General features: G+C 41.4%; 1 protein-coding gene and 1 long non-coding RNA gene across 2 annotated transcripts in view; one reads left to right on the top strand and one right to left on the bottom strand.

Annotated features, from left to right (window-relative positions):
• The window catches only part of KDM4C (lysine demethylase 4C), a 458,533-nt gene that overhangs the window by 65,056 nt on the left and 381,217 nt on the right, over positions 1-12,260 (bottom strand). The window lies entirely within an intron of this gene.
• Positions 370-12,260, top strand: part of LOC142152597 (uncharacterized) — a 46,051-nt gene continuing 34,160 nt past the window's right edge. The window contains exons 1-2 of the long non-coding RNA XR_012691365.1: positions 370-606; positions 1,100-1,198. This is a non-coding gene — a long non-coding RNA (uncharacterized LOC142152597). The remainder of the gene's footprint in view (positions 607-1,099; positions 1,199-12,260) is intronic.

Raw genomic sequence — 12,260 nt, 5'->3', positions numbered from 1 at the left:
GAGTGCATACAGGCACTGTTCCATTAGGCAACCTTAGGCAAATGCCTAGGGCGCCAGGACCTGGGGGGGCGCCACTGACTGGCTGGTGTGCGGAGGATCGTGGCCACCGGCTGTTTGAAGTTGTCGGCAGCTGCTGGATGAAGGGGTTTTCATGTGTCAGCTGTGTACAGATGGATTCCTGCTTTAGTCACTATCTGATTATCTCTCTGTTTATCTCTCTGATTATCTCTCTGGACAACAGGCAGCAGAACAAGAGATCTCACTGCTGGGTCTGATCCTCCCACTATTACTACATCCCCGTTGTACTCAGATAACAGGACTGTTAGATGACTGTGGGAGGAGATGAGGCAGTGTCACTGTGATGTGCCGCCCAGAGGATCTGTCTGCTGCACACTGTTGTCAGTGTAAATAAAGTTATTGCAGTGCCACTCCGCCCCCTTCCCATCACTCCTTTCTGTGAAGCTCCCATACAGCCTCTGAGAAGAAGGTGAGATCCCTGACTGTGAGAAGCAGTTTTGTGTCACCATTGACACCTGGAGAGCCAGAGCCAGAGTTTGAGTTCCCTGCAGATCCTGCTGTGCTGACCAGCCAAGAGAAAAACAATAGGTAAGTAAAATAAATCAAATATTCATTAAAAAGTTTTTTTAAAAATTAGGAGAGTAGTTGGGTGGCAAAAAATTAAATGTAAAATAATTAGTTGGTACTGGATATCTCTGTTTATTTTGTATTGATATAGTGTCTAAAAAAGTAAAATTAGGTAATTTTTATATTCATAAACTATGATTTCTATTGTAGTCGCATAGTTCACTCATTTATACTGTTGTACAAAAATACAGGTGTAGGCAAGGGCGCATATATATATATATATATATATATATATATATATATATATATATATATATATATATATATATATATATATTATACCTTCTTTATTCCTTGCAGTGAAAGAAATTTGTATAGGCTGTATATCTAAGGCTTCCAGCTGCCCAGCAATACACAAGAACTATGTGGCTATAAATGGAAGTCATATCTTAAATTATAATATATATTTTTACATCAGAAAGTAATTTTAAATAATGTGCTGCTGTTCCTGTAGCAACTTGCCAATGGTCAGAAATGTAACCTGGACAGCGTTGAGAGCAGACATCATCAGGCATCAGTGCGTCCGGACTGCAGCCTTGTCAGCCAGGAGAAGGTAGGTTATTTTTATTTTACACTACACCTTGAACCATATTAATCACTCATTGGTTGTGGGCTGGGGCGAATTGGCCATAGGCCTTACTGAGAATTTTCCCGATAGGCCTGTTGTTCAATGGGGCCACTTGATTTGGTTTTGTTCTTTGTTTTTTTTTGGTTCGTGCATCGGTCTGGTTTTGATTTTTCGTTTTTAAAACCAATGATTTCTTTTTATATGGGGGGCCGAGAGCTGCTCTGCAGCCCAGAATCATCTGCGCAGACCCTGGACTAAAAGTAGGCGGCCCCTACAACTGCCAGGCTGTCTCTTATTGCAGGCCGGCGGAGCTCTTGCAATGAGCCTCGGAGGAGGGTATTAGTGGTAGTGGGGGGGAGGCTGGCTGAAACCTTGCCTAGGGCGCCTGGAGACCTTGCACCGGCCCTGAGTGCATATACACTATATGATCAGTAGGTGATTGGAATAAGATTATTAAACAGTACGACCAATCAAATGAAAGACAATCAGCACTTTGGAACAATTGTTGTTCATCGTGTGATTATACACACGAACGAGGCATGTGGCCGACCGGTCGTTTATCAGCTGGTTGGCCCGATAATCGGCTGAAAATCCTCCAGTGTGTACCTAGCCTAACACAGCTCAACTTGCTAATCATTCAGCCGCATCAGTGTCTAGGTGAAGTCAGCATGGAACACCAAAAAAAATAAAAAATAAATAAAAATTCATCAGCAAAGGGCAACAGTTACTGGAAGTGCATAATCCCAAATAGTTTTTTAAATTAATGCACGTATAACACAAAGTAAAACAAGCAAGCACCTGCACACCAATTGACAGGAAATTTTAACCTGTGGCATAAAAAGGCAGTTTAATCAAATCAAATTGAGCATATAGGGGACATTGCGGAAAAACAATTGAGACAGAGTTATTCATCACCATTAACCAGTTTTCATTTGAATGACTTTCTTGTGGAAGATTGGTGGCTGCAATCCTAATGCACAATTCTAGTCACTGGTAGACTCTATAGTACAGCACATACATGCTGTATTGGCCAAAAATTGGTGTTAATTTTTTACTCACTATCTTTATGCTCTGCACACTCAAACAATAAAAAGGAGAATTTGGTTGAGAGAATCTTAGGGAATTAGGATTTAGGAGAATCCTAAATTGAACCCTGATGTGGTGGATCCCCAAAAAAAGCTCTTCAGTTGCACTCAGGCTTTGTCTGAAGAAAAAGTTTGCAAGGGCAAATGCAGGATTTGAGGAGGGGGGTTTCCATGGCACACAACCAGTGGGGGTGATCAGCATGCATGGGGGCATAGCTATAATTTTAGACATTGCCAGATAGCTCTCCAACTCTTCCAATCCCCCTTTAAATACACAAGCAATGCTGCGTGCACTACTGTTAGGTGCATGCAGCTCCCCCTTCATGAGCAGAGCAGTGTGAAGTGGGACATACCTCCCATCTGTCCCTGTAGTCAGGACAAAGTCCTGACTGAGTGGGTCAGTCCCCAAACTCAGGACTGCCCCACCAGAATCAGGACAGTTGGCAGATTGTCCTGCTCTCGCCTACCTGTTCTTCCTGCTTTCAATACTTGTTGCTGCTGCTCGTGTCCTAACCTCAGTGTGCTTGTCTGGATCCTGGAATGTTGGGTCCCTGTTTGAAAATAGAATAGGTACACGAGATATAGAAATACCAGCAATGAGTGAACACAGTAGGCCTCCCTGCCTCTATGCAGTCCGACATTAAATCGAAACAATTAATGTTTTATTATTAGTACCCCTTTCTTGTAACCAGCCCGACTGTAAAATAATTTTATTCACCTTTAATAAAAAGACCTATTTCCCCCAAACAACCCCAACATTAATTGTAATCACATTTATTAAATAAACCTATTTCCTACCATACATTAAATAACTTGCATTCACTTTTAAGAAATACCAATCCTTTTTCCAAAACTCTGCCACACATTTAATTAATAGTGCCCAAACCACCCAAACATTAAATAAATCATCCCACCCTACATTAATAAATCTGCACCAACCCCACTATTACATTAAATTGCCCCTCCATAAAACCACAAACAAAATAACACCCATTAATTAGACACCACCTCACACATTACATTCCCACAAGCCCACTGCGCCATCACACACACTACATTGCCACAAGCCCCCTATGCCATCACACACACACTACATTGCCACAAGCCCCCTATGCCATCACACACACACTACATTGCCACAAGCCCCCTGTGCCATCACAAACACACTACACTGCCACAAGTCCCGTGCCATCACACACACACTACATTGCCACAAGCCCCATGCCATCACACACACACTATATTGCCACAAGCCCCATGCCATCACACACACACTATATTGCCACAAGCCCCCTGTGCCATCACAAACACACTACACTGCCACAAGTCCCGTGCCATCACACACACACTACATTGCCACAAGCCCCATGCCATCACACACACACTATATTGCCACAAGCCCCATGCCATCACACATACACTACATTCCCACAAGCCCTGTACCATCATACACACTACATTGCCACAAGCCCCGTGCCATCACACACACACACACACTACATTGCCACAAGCCCCGTGCCACCAGACACACACTACATTTCCACAAGCCCCATGCCACCAGACACACATTACATTGCCACAAGCCCCACGCCATCACACATACACTACATTTCCTCAAGCCTTGTGCCATCACACACACACTACATTGCCACAAGCCCCATGCTATCACACACACACTACATTGCCACAAGCTCCATGCCATCACACACACACACACTACATTGCCACAAGCCCCGTGCCATCACACACACGTACTACATTGCCACAAGTCCCTGTAACGCTTCGGTCCCGCAAGTAGTACCTGTCCCGTTACCCGCATTTCATTTATCTGGAACCTGCCATGTTCCAGCATCAGACTTCATTCATTCATTCAGCTATATTCAGATCTGTGCAGGTGCAAGCCTATTGCACTTCAGGACCTCCTCCCTCTTTTTCATTGGCTAAGCACTTCTGGAGCACTATTTAAATCTCCTGGATTCACCTGTCTGATGCCTGTTTTTCAAGCTCACTTCCTGTAGCCTGTGGTTCTGGTTCCTGTTCTCCTCGTGGTTTGCCTGTGTTCCAGTCTGCTCTCAGTCTCCTGCTATGTCGAACTATTGCTGCTCCAAAACTGATATTACCATCTCCAGTGTACCTTATCGTGACAGCTCCAGTTCTCTCACCGCCACCACTCAGAGCCGCTACTACTACTGTGTCTCATCGGCTGTTACTACGAGTTACATTCACCACGTCAAGTTTACTCTCAGTCTCCTGCTGTACTGAACTATTGCTGCTCTAGTACTTCTATACCATCTCTGATGTACTTCATCGTGACAGCTCCAGTTCTCTAACCGCTATCACTGTGAGCCGCAACTGCCTTGGAGACTCATTGGCTGTTCTCCCTCAGCTACATCTGCTTTCCCGTGTGTGCTCAGCATACTCCAGTGCTGTACTCCCGTTGTTCCAGTATCTCTACCAATCACCATTGGATACACCATTGTCACAGCCTCAGCTTTTCCTCGTTGTACCATAGGACATCTATACTCCTTGTGCCTCATTTGTTTCTACCCGTGTTACCTGGCTCCTTCACACCGTTCTGCTGTTCACCCACTCACAGGACCGCGACCTGCCGCTAAAACCTTACCTCCTTGCGGGGGTTCCTGGTGAAAACCACCTGCCTGTTAGACTCTGCGCCTGTGGGTGGGCTAAGCCAAGTACAGCAGAGCATAGGGATCAATTTCCCATAAGCCAACCGTGACAGTCCCATGCCATCACACACACACTACATTGCCACAAGCCCTGTACCACCACACACACACACACTACATTGCCACAAGCCCCGTGCATCACACACACACTACATTGCCACAAGCCCCGTGCATCACACACACACTACCTTGTCACAAGCCCCGTGCCATTACACACACATTATACTGCCACAAGCCCCCTTGTCAACACACACATTATACTGCCACAAGCCCCCTTGTCAACACACACACACACACACACACACACACACACACACACACCAGCACCTCTCACTTACCTTTAAGTGCATCGCTCCTCACTGCTCAGACAGGAAGTGAAGTGAGCACTTCCTGTCTGAGGCCAATCAGCAACAGGCAGCCTCACCATTGGCTGCCTGTTGCTGCCACTGACCACCAATGATTTGATCGTCGCCCCCCCCCCCCCTCATGGCACCCCAGCACCCCCCCCTGCACACAATGTTTTCCAAAAAGAGCTTTATAAGGATGGAACATAGTTGGCAGACTTGCTTCCAAAACTGGCTGTAAAAATGAGCCTCTAGTAGCTTTATTATGGCAAGGTCTCTCCAAATGATAGAAGGATGAGATCACTAGTAGTGATTTCCATTTAATCAAGAAGATTTCATTTCAATATGCAATAAGCATATTAAAATCTAATTTTAATACGCTTTTGAGAAAGCCAAATTAAAAGAGTATAGTTGAATAACTCCAGTGTCTGAAAACCCATCTCATGTTTCTGGTGAGAAAACTTTGTTGTTGGACGCTTTGGAAGGCAAATGACTAAGAAGACAAATAAATTAATCAACTTAAGTTAGGGAAGCAGCAGGCCCTGATTTTTATCAGTGTTTTCCTTGCTAGTGAAGGTTTTTAATAAGGTCATTGTAATAAGGTCATTGTGAAAGGGGAACCCCTATATATTTGACATATTACGCAGATTTTATAAATTTTTTGGGCTTAACGAGGAATGCATTTTTACTGATTAATAGTCATACTAACATTATCCCACTGAAGGCATTTCCATTTGAATAATGAATGACCCTACTAAATATGTTAGCATTCGGATTGCAGCAAATCCCCACAATGTGTACTCCCTCAAAATCAAACTATTGACGAGATCCATGAAATAAGGCGTTTAATGTTGCCTTAGGTGGCCATGGCCTGTTGAATTAATAATTAATTTACGAAAATAATGTAATTACTGCAAATTTTACCTTTGCTACTCAAGCATACACACATCAAAATTGTAAGCAAAGCATTTTAAACTTGTTAGGAAAGGTAGGTAAAACAGGACTATTGAAACTGTGCCACACTAAACAATGTGGTTTAAGAATCGACAAAACTATACTATAAAACACAGCTTGTTAGGGAAGATACATCTCTCACTGCATTTTACATACTTTTGAGGTGTGTATATAATCTTAAATGTTCAAAGAAATGAACAGACCAGCAGAAGTAAAAAAAATAAACATTTAATGCAAAAAAACGCAGAAATACTGTTACACAGTAATGCCCAATGAACCTTTCAGTATTCCTAACTTTCTTCAGGTGCAGTGTTTAAGTTAAAGGAACTGAAACAATAGTGATTTTATTCAATATTTATTGAATTAAGTGTTTAGAAAAATAAGATGTGTGCCTATCCTGATTTTTATCCTTAATGTATTTTAATTCACAATGTATGAATTATTCAAATACTTAATGAATTGCTTATTTACAATGGGAGTTGCTTTGGTTGGGGCCTCACCTTTGTCTCTGTGGCCAGTGGAGGAGAAGGCCAGTGGCAGGGCGGTCCAGCAGGTAACTGCTAGAGGTGCGACACAGCGACACAGGGACTCCCACTTTATTCTTATTATAATCTTTTATATTCTTTTATTTATAAGGCAACAACAAAAGGTCTGCAGCTCCGTACATGACATTTACAGTAGTATATAATAAGGCAAGAGAGGTAGGGGGTGGTGCGGGTAGAGTTGGGTGTAGAGACTGAAAAGGAGCAGTTGATGAGTTAAGAGGAAAACCAGCAGATGACAGTTTTACACTTATGGTGGGAGTGTTTAAAACTCCCACCATTCTGGAAAGGGGTGATCTTCATGTCCAAAGAAATTATGGTGTGTGGAGGGGAGGCCCCAGATAATCCAGGCTTCTAAATATTGAAATATTGACTTATGTACAAATAGCTCAATATTGCTATGGTCACTGAGAGCAAGTATCAATCAGGATTGGCGTAGGTCTTCCTAAGGAGTGGAGTCTAACGGACCCTCCCCAGTCTTCACCAAGAACCGCCGCAAGGCAGGATGGATTTCGCTGCCATGAGTGCGCAGGTTGCGGTCCTTAGGCTAGTCTCCTGATGTAATAGAGGGTAGATGGATGGATGCAGCTGGATAAACACAGGCAGGTACAGAGGTAGAGGTCAATATACCAAGCTGAGTCGGATGCGCCAAGCCAAGGACAATCCAGAAAGCGAAGTCAGTGAACAAGCTGGGTTGGACACACACTGAAGTACGTAGTGCCAAGTACATCCAAAAAGGGAAGTCAGAAAACAAACCGGGTCGCATACACACTGAATAAAGCAGCACAAGAGTTAAATCCAGAAAATGTAGTCAGACAAGCCAAGAGAAATTCATTATGAGCGAAAAACAGAAAGCACAGCAGGAGCCAGAAGCAGGGGTTAGTAACTTGTTGCTCTGACAGACAGTGTGTCAGAGTGGATCTAATATAGTGCAGGGAGTTTCAAACTCCTTGCCCAGAGTTACATGATTGCAGCACCAAGCAGGAATTAAACAAGTGAGTGCTGTGATCAGGAGTGTGAAACAGGTAAACTATTACAAATATAAATTCCAGCTAAATCGCAATGACTACTAGACTTCCCCTAACAAGATTTCCATGGTCTCTTAGATCCCTTCTTTTTTCCCTCAAACCGTTTCCTTCAACCCTTTGCAACCCCATTCACATTGTCCTCCTTTTTATGTTTACAAACTACTAACAAGATTAATTTGTAGGGGCAGTTAGACCTATCTATTTGGAATGGTTTGCAATGTGTGGTTAAGCCCCTTGGTTATCATCTACAACACTTCAAGAGTATCGAGAGGTTGGGGTGGTGAGGAAACATGCCTTTTTTTCACGTTTTTTTTTTCGTTTGGAGCTATACCTTTAAATTATGTTCCATGTGTTATCGATGAAAAATTTTAAAAATGTCATCAATGTTGTTCACTCATATCCTTTGCATTGGTTTGTAAATATTTTAACAAGGAAAGACTTCTGAAAACCTCTGGCATTTTCCACAGACTTTAGTAGTAAATGTTTCCGGGTGGGAAAGGGTGGAACACTTTACTATAATTGGATTCCAAGGTTGTTGTATATTCATAGTCTCATGTCAAGAATATCAATGTAAAACATGTTAAATTATATGTTATATGTTTAACATATTACTAATATGTACAGAATGTGATTGATCCAATTTGATCATGCACAAGTGGATTAATCTAATAGGTTGACTCTGTGATTAACCCCATTTGCTGCCATAAAATACAGAACATGACATTTTGGGGTTAGTTGAGTATGGGGTTGAGAAATTCTGTTCTATAACAATCATAGCTACCAACCTTCAATGAGAATGAATGAAAATGTTAGCTGTGCAGAGCATCTAGTAAAAGGGTAGGATTACATTACTATACTGTAAAATTTAAATGTTCATAAACTTTTAGGAAATAAGGCATATTAAAATGGCTGGGTACTGTTACCAGTGAATATATAATGAATAAAACAAATAAAAATAAAATATAGTATGAAATATATTGCTATAGGTTTTCTTTACGTGTTACTAAAATGAAAAAAGTAAGAATCTCAAAAAATTAAGGCTGCAAAAATGTGATATAATGCACCTATTTTTGTATAAATTTGCCTGGACCTTACTATCAAGATGGTAGCATCTGTGAAGAGGTGCAAAATTTACAGAATACTTGGGTAGATACGGGTGTCTCTAGTGTGGGCTAGGTATACTCACACACTTCAAATTGCACAGTGATTTGTTGTGCTGGAAAAGATACTTTGCATTTCCAGTTTAGACATGCTATCCTAATAAATAAGGGCATTTGCGCAATATAAATGTATAGTGGATACACATCTTACACATGGCCCCTATAAGTACATATGAATACAAAAAATTATAAATGATAATTGTACTAGGAGTTACCAGAATTCTACAATCTTCACATATACTACAACTACAATTTATTTATTGATCAATATTTTTGATAAAATTACAAGTGGCAATATTTTGATTTTCTTAGTAAGCAGATCTATTCTTATAGAGAGGAAAGTACAGCCACCCCCCCCCCCCCCACAAAAAAAACCCCACACAAAATGTAAGAATACTTGTTCTCTTTTAATTGTAGATGCATTGGTTTCTAACACATGCATCCCAATTGTCCCAATTCAGGCAGGACAGCCCCTACTTGAGTAGACTGTCCTGCTATTCCGCTGTCTGCACATTTGTCCCAACTTGCAGGAAGTTAGGAGGCAACTTGATAAGCCAGTGCTGTGTAAAGATGTCTCTGATTCCCGTGGCAAGTGAAGGGTGACTTTTGTGGACAGGAGAAATGTTGGGGATGACCAAGCACTATAGAGCGCAGAGCATACCCCTGGGATGTATAACCATGCCTGGTACACCATGACTATAGTCCTAAGCATGACATAGAAACATCCATATTGTGACACAGACAGGACTCCTTTTGGAGCTGTCCCCCAATTTGAATATTCACAGGGTTGGGAGGTTTGCCAATATGTTGTAACATAACATTAAGGCAATGACAAATATCACATTTTGATATTTTCCTACTGTAGTTCAACAGTCTTGTTAATAAAGTGTTACCTGTGACAGCTTTTCTGAATCGTTTAAAATCATAATTGTCCCGGATGAGAAAAATGGTCAGGTCACATTTATCTGTATTGGGGATTGGACTTAGGACAATTGAGGATGTGGCCGGGTAGTTTACTTGCTTGTGTATTCAAAGTAATCAGTCTTAAGGCTAGGTACACACTGAAGCGTTTTCGTCCAATAATCGGACAAATCATTCGACATATGATCGCTGGGGTTAGTGTGCATAGTGACGCGATGGTCGAAAGTCGTGCTAAAGTGTTGATTGTTGGCTCATTTAGTTGGTCGGACTGTTTAATATTTTCCGATCAATCTACCTAACAATCATGTAGTGTGTATAATTTTCTGATTGATCCACGACAAAGTGCCGATAGTTCCGCGAACTGTGACTCCTTTTGTAATTAGGTGCTTCTAGCAGTAAAACAATAGCAGGCATCAATTGCATTAATCATCAACATCATCATTTATTTATATAGCGCCAGCAAATTCCGTAGTGCTTTACAATTGGGAACAAACATTAATAAAACAATACTGGGTAATACATACAGACAGAGAGGTAAGAGAATCCTGCTCGCAAGCTTATAATCTATGCAATTAATGCGTATAGCATATATCTGCCAGTTTAATTATAAACCTTTGTCCGTGTAGTTTTATTTATAGGTGTATTGCTTATGTCTATCTCCTTAATTATAGCTATATTTCACTTGATTGTACACTCAATACACATTAATAAAAAGGTTAAATATGAGTATTACATTTGTCTGCCTACATAATTAAATACATTTTTGTATATAACACACGTTCGTGTGTTTCCTATAGATGTAGCTAGGGAATGTATGAAGAAAACGTGTTGCCTTCACTTTTTTATGAGGTTTGGGGTGGTTACTATTGAATATACTCTGCCCCTTATTTAAATTTCTTGGGGATATCGTTACATAGATGTTTAAGTGTGTACAAACTTCTAATCTTTGCTCACGACAATATGGTGGTGGAAAGTCGTTTCCTGGATGGTCGGTCTTTCTGTTAATCGTCTAAAACGTGACTAGTGTGTACGAATTAATTGTCCTAGCAATCTGACCTTCGGTCGAAGGGAAAGTCATTGTAGATAGCACATCAGTTGTAAAATTTTTGCAGAGTGCACCTAGCCTTACTACTGGATATAACATAATAATGTTTGCCTATTGAAATATTTGGTAGTTTAAGATACAGGAGTCCAAAAAAAACGCTTATAGTTTGACATCTTCGATTAGATAATGAAAAGACCAGGCATAATATCCTTCATTTTTCACCCTAATCTCCACCTCTATCTCCTTCTTTTGATAAAATAGACAGACAGATTACATGGAGGGGTAAATGTATCATCCGTCGATTTTTCCGGAAGGATTTAAAACTAGAGATGCTCGGACTCAGTTTTCCAAAAACCGAGACCATCCGAACTTCGCAGATCAGCCTCGGCTTAGTACTTTCGCGCCCTCTGAACTGAAAGCGAGGTAAAACATCATCATTGTTGCATCATCGGATCTTGCAAATTTTGGATTCTATAAGTACCGCCATCCACGGAGATCCAGCACCATTTCACACAGAGACACAGAAGGGGTAGCAGCGTTCTTGCCAGTCTCCAGTGCAGTTGGCCAGCATCATAGCTAAAACAGAAAGAGGAGGGGTGGCAGTGTTCTTGGCAGTATCCAGTGACATTGTACTGTGCCATAGCTCACACTGAAACAGGAGGGAAGTCAATGTTCTTCTTATCAGTCTCCAGTCACATTGCTCTATGCCATCGTTCATACAGAAACAGGAGGGGTGGCAGTGTTCGTGTCACTCTTCAGTCACATTGTTCTTGTCACTCTCCAGTCTCTATGAAATTGGTCACACAGAAACAGAGGTAGCAGTGTTCTTGTCACTCATCTGCATCACCATTAGGTTTCTTGAGAAACCTAAGTTTTTTCCTAGCACCAGTTGCCAAAGAAACTGAGGGAGGAGACGTCGTTGTGTCATGTACCACTTGAGCTGTCAGCTTGCTGACCAGGAGCTCATTGCATCTCTTGAGATTTGGGTCAGTTGGAAAGAAAGAGAAGACATAGCTCTTAAACATAGGATCATGCACAATTGCCAAAATGTAGTGATCCGATTTCAAGATGTTGATAACTCTAGGATCCTGGCAAAGTGTATAAAGTACTTGATCTACAAGTCCGAATTGTCTTGTTTCATGTCCTCCTTCAATTTTTCTAGCTGCTTTTTCAAAAGTCGCTTAAGTGCTTGCTTTGTTAAACTGTACCTGCTACCCCTCCTGTTTCTGTGTGACTTTGTTGAATTTTTTAACATATGGGTGGGAGGTCCCAATGACAATT

This window comes from Mixophyes fleayi, chromosome 1 (assembly GCF_038048845.1).
Source record: "Mixophyes fleayi isolate aMixFle1 chromosome 1, aMixFle1.hap1, whole genome shotgun sequence".
Lineage (NCBI taxonomy): Eukaryota > Metazoa > Chordata > Amphibia > Anura > Limnodynastidae > Mixophyes > Mixophyes fleayi.
Note: the sequence above shows the minus strand (reverse complement) of the source record. Positions and strands in the feature narration are given on the sequence as shown.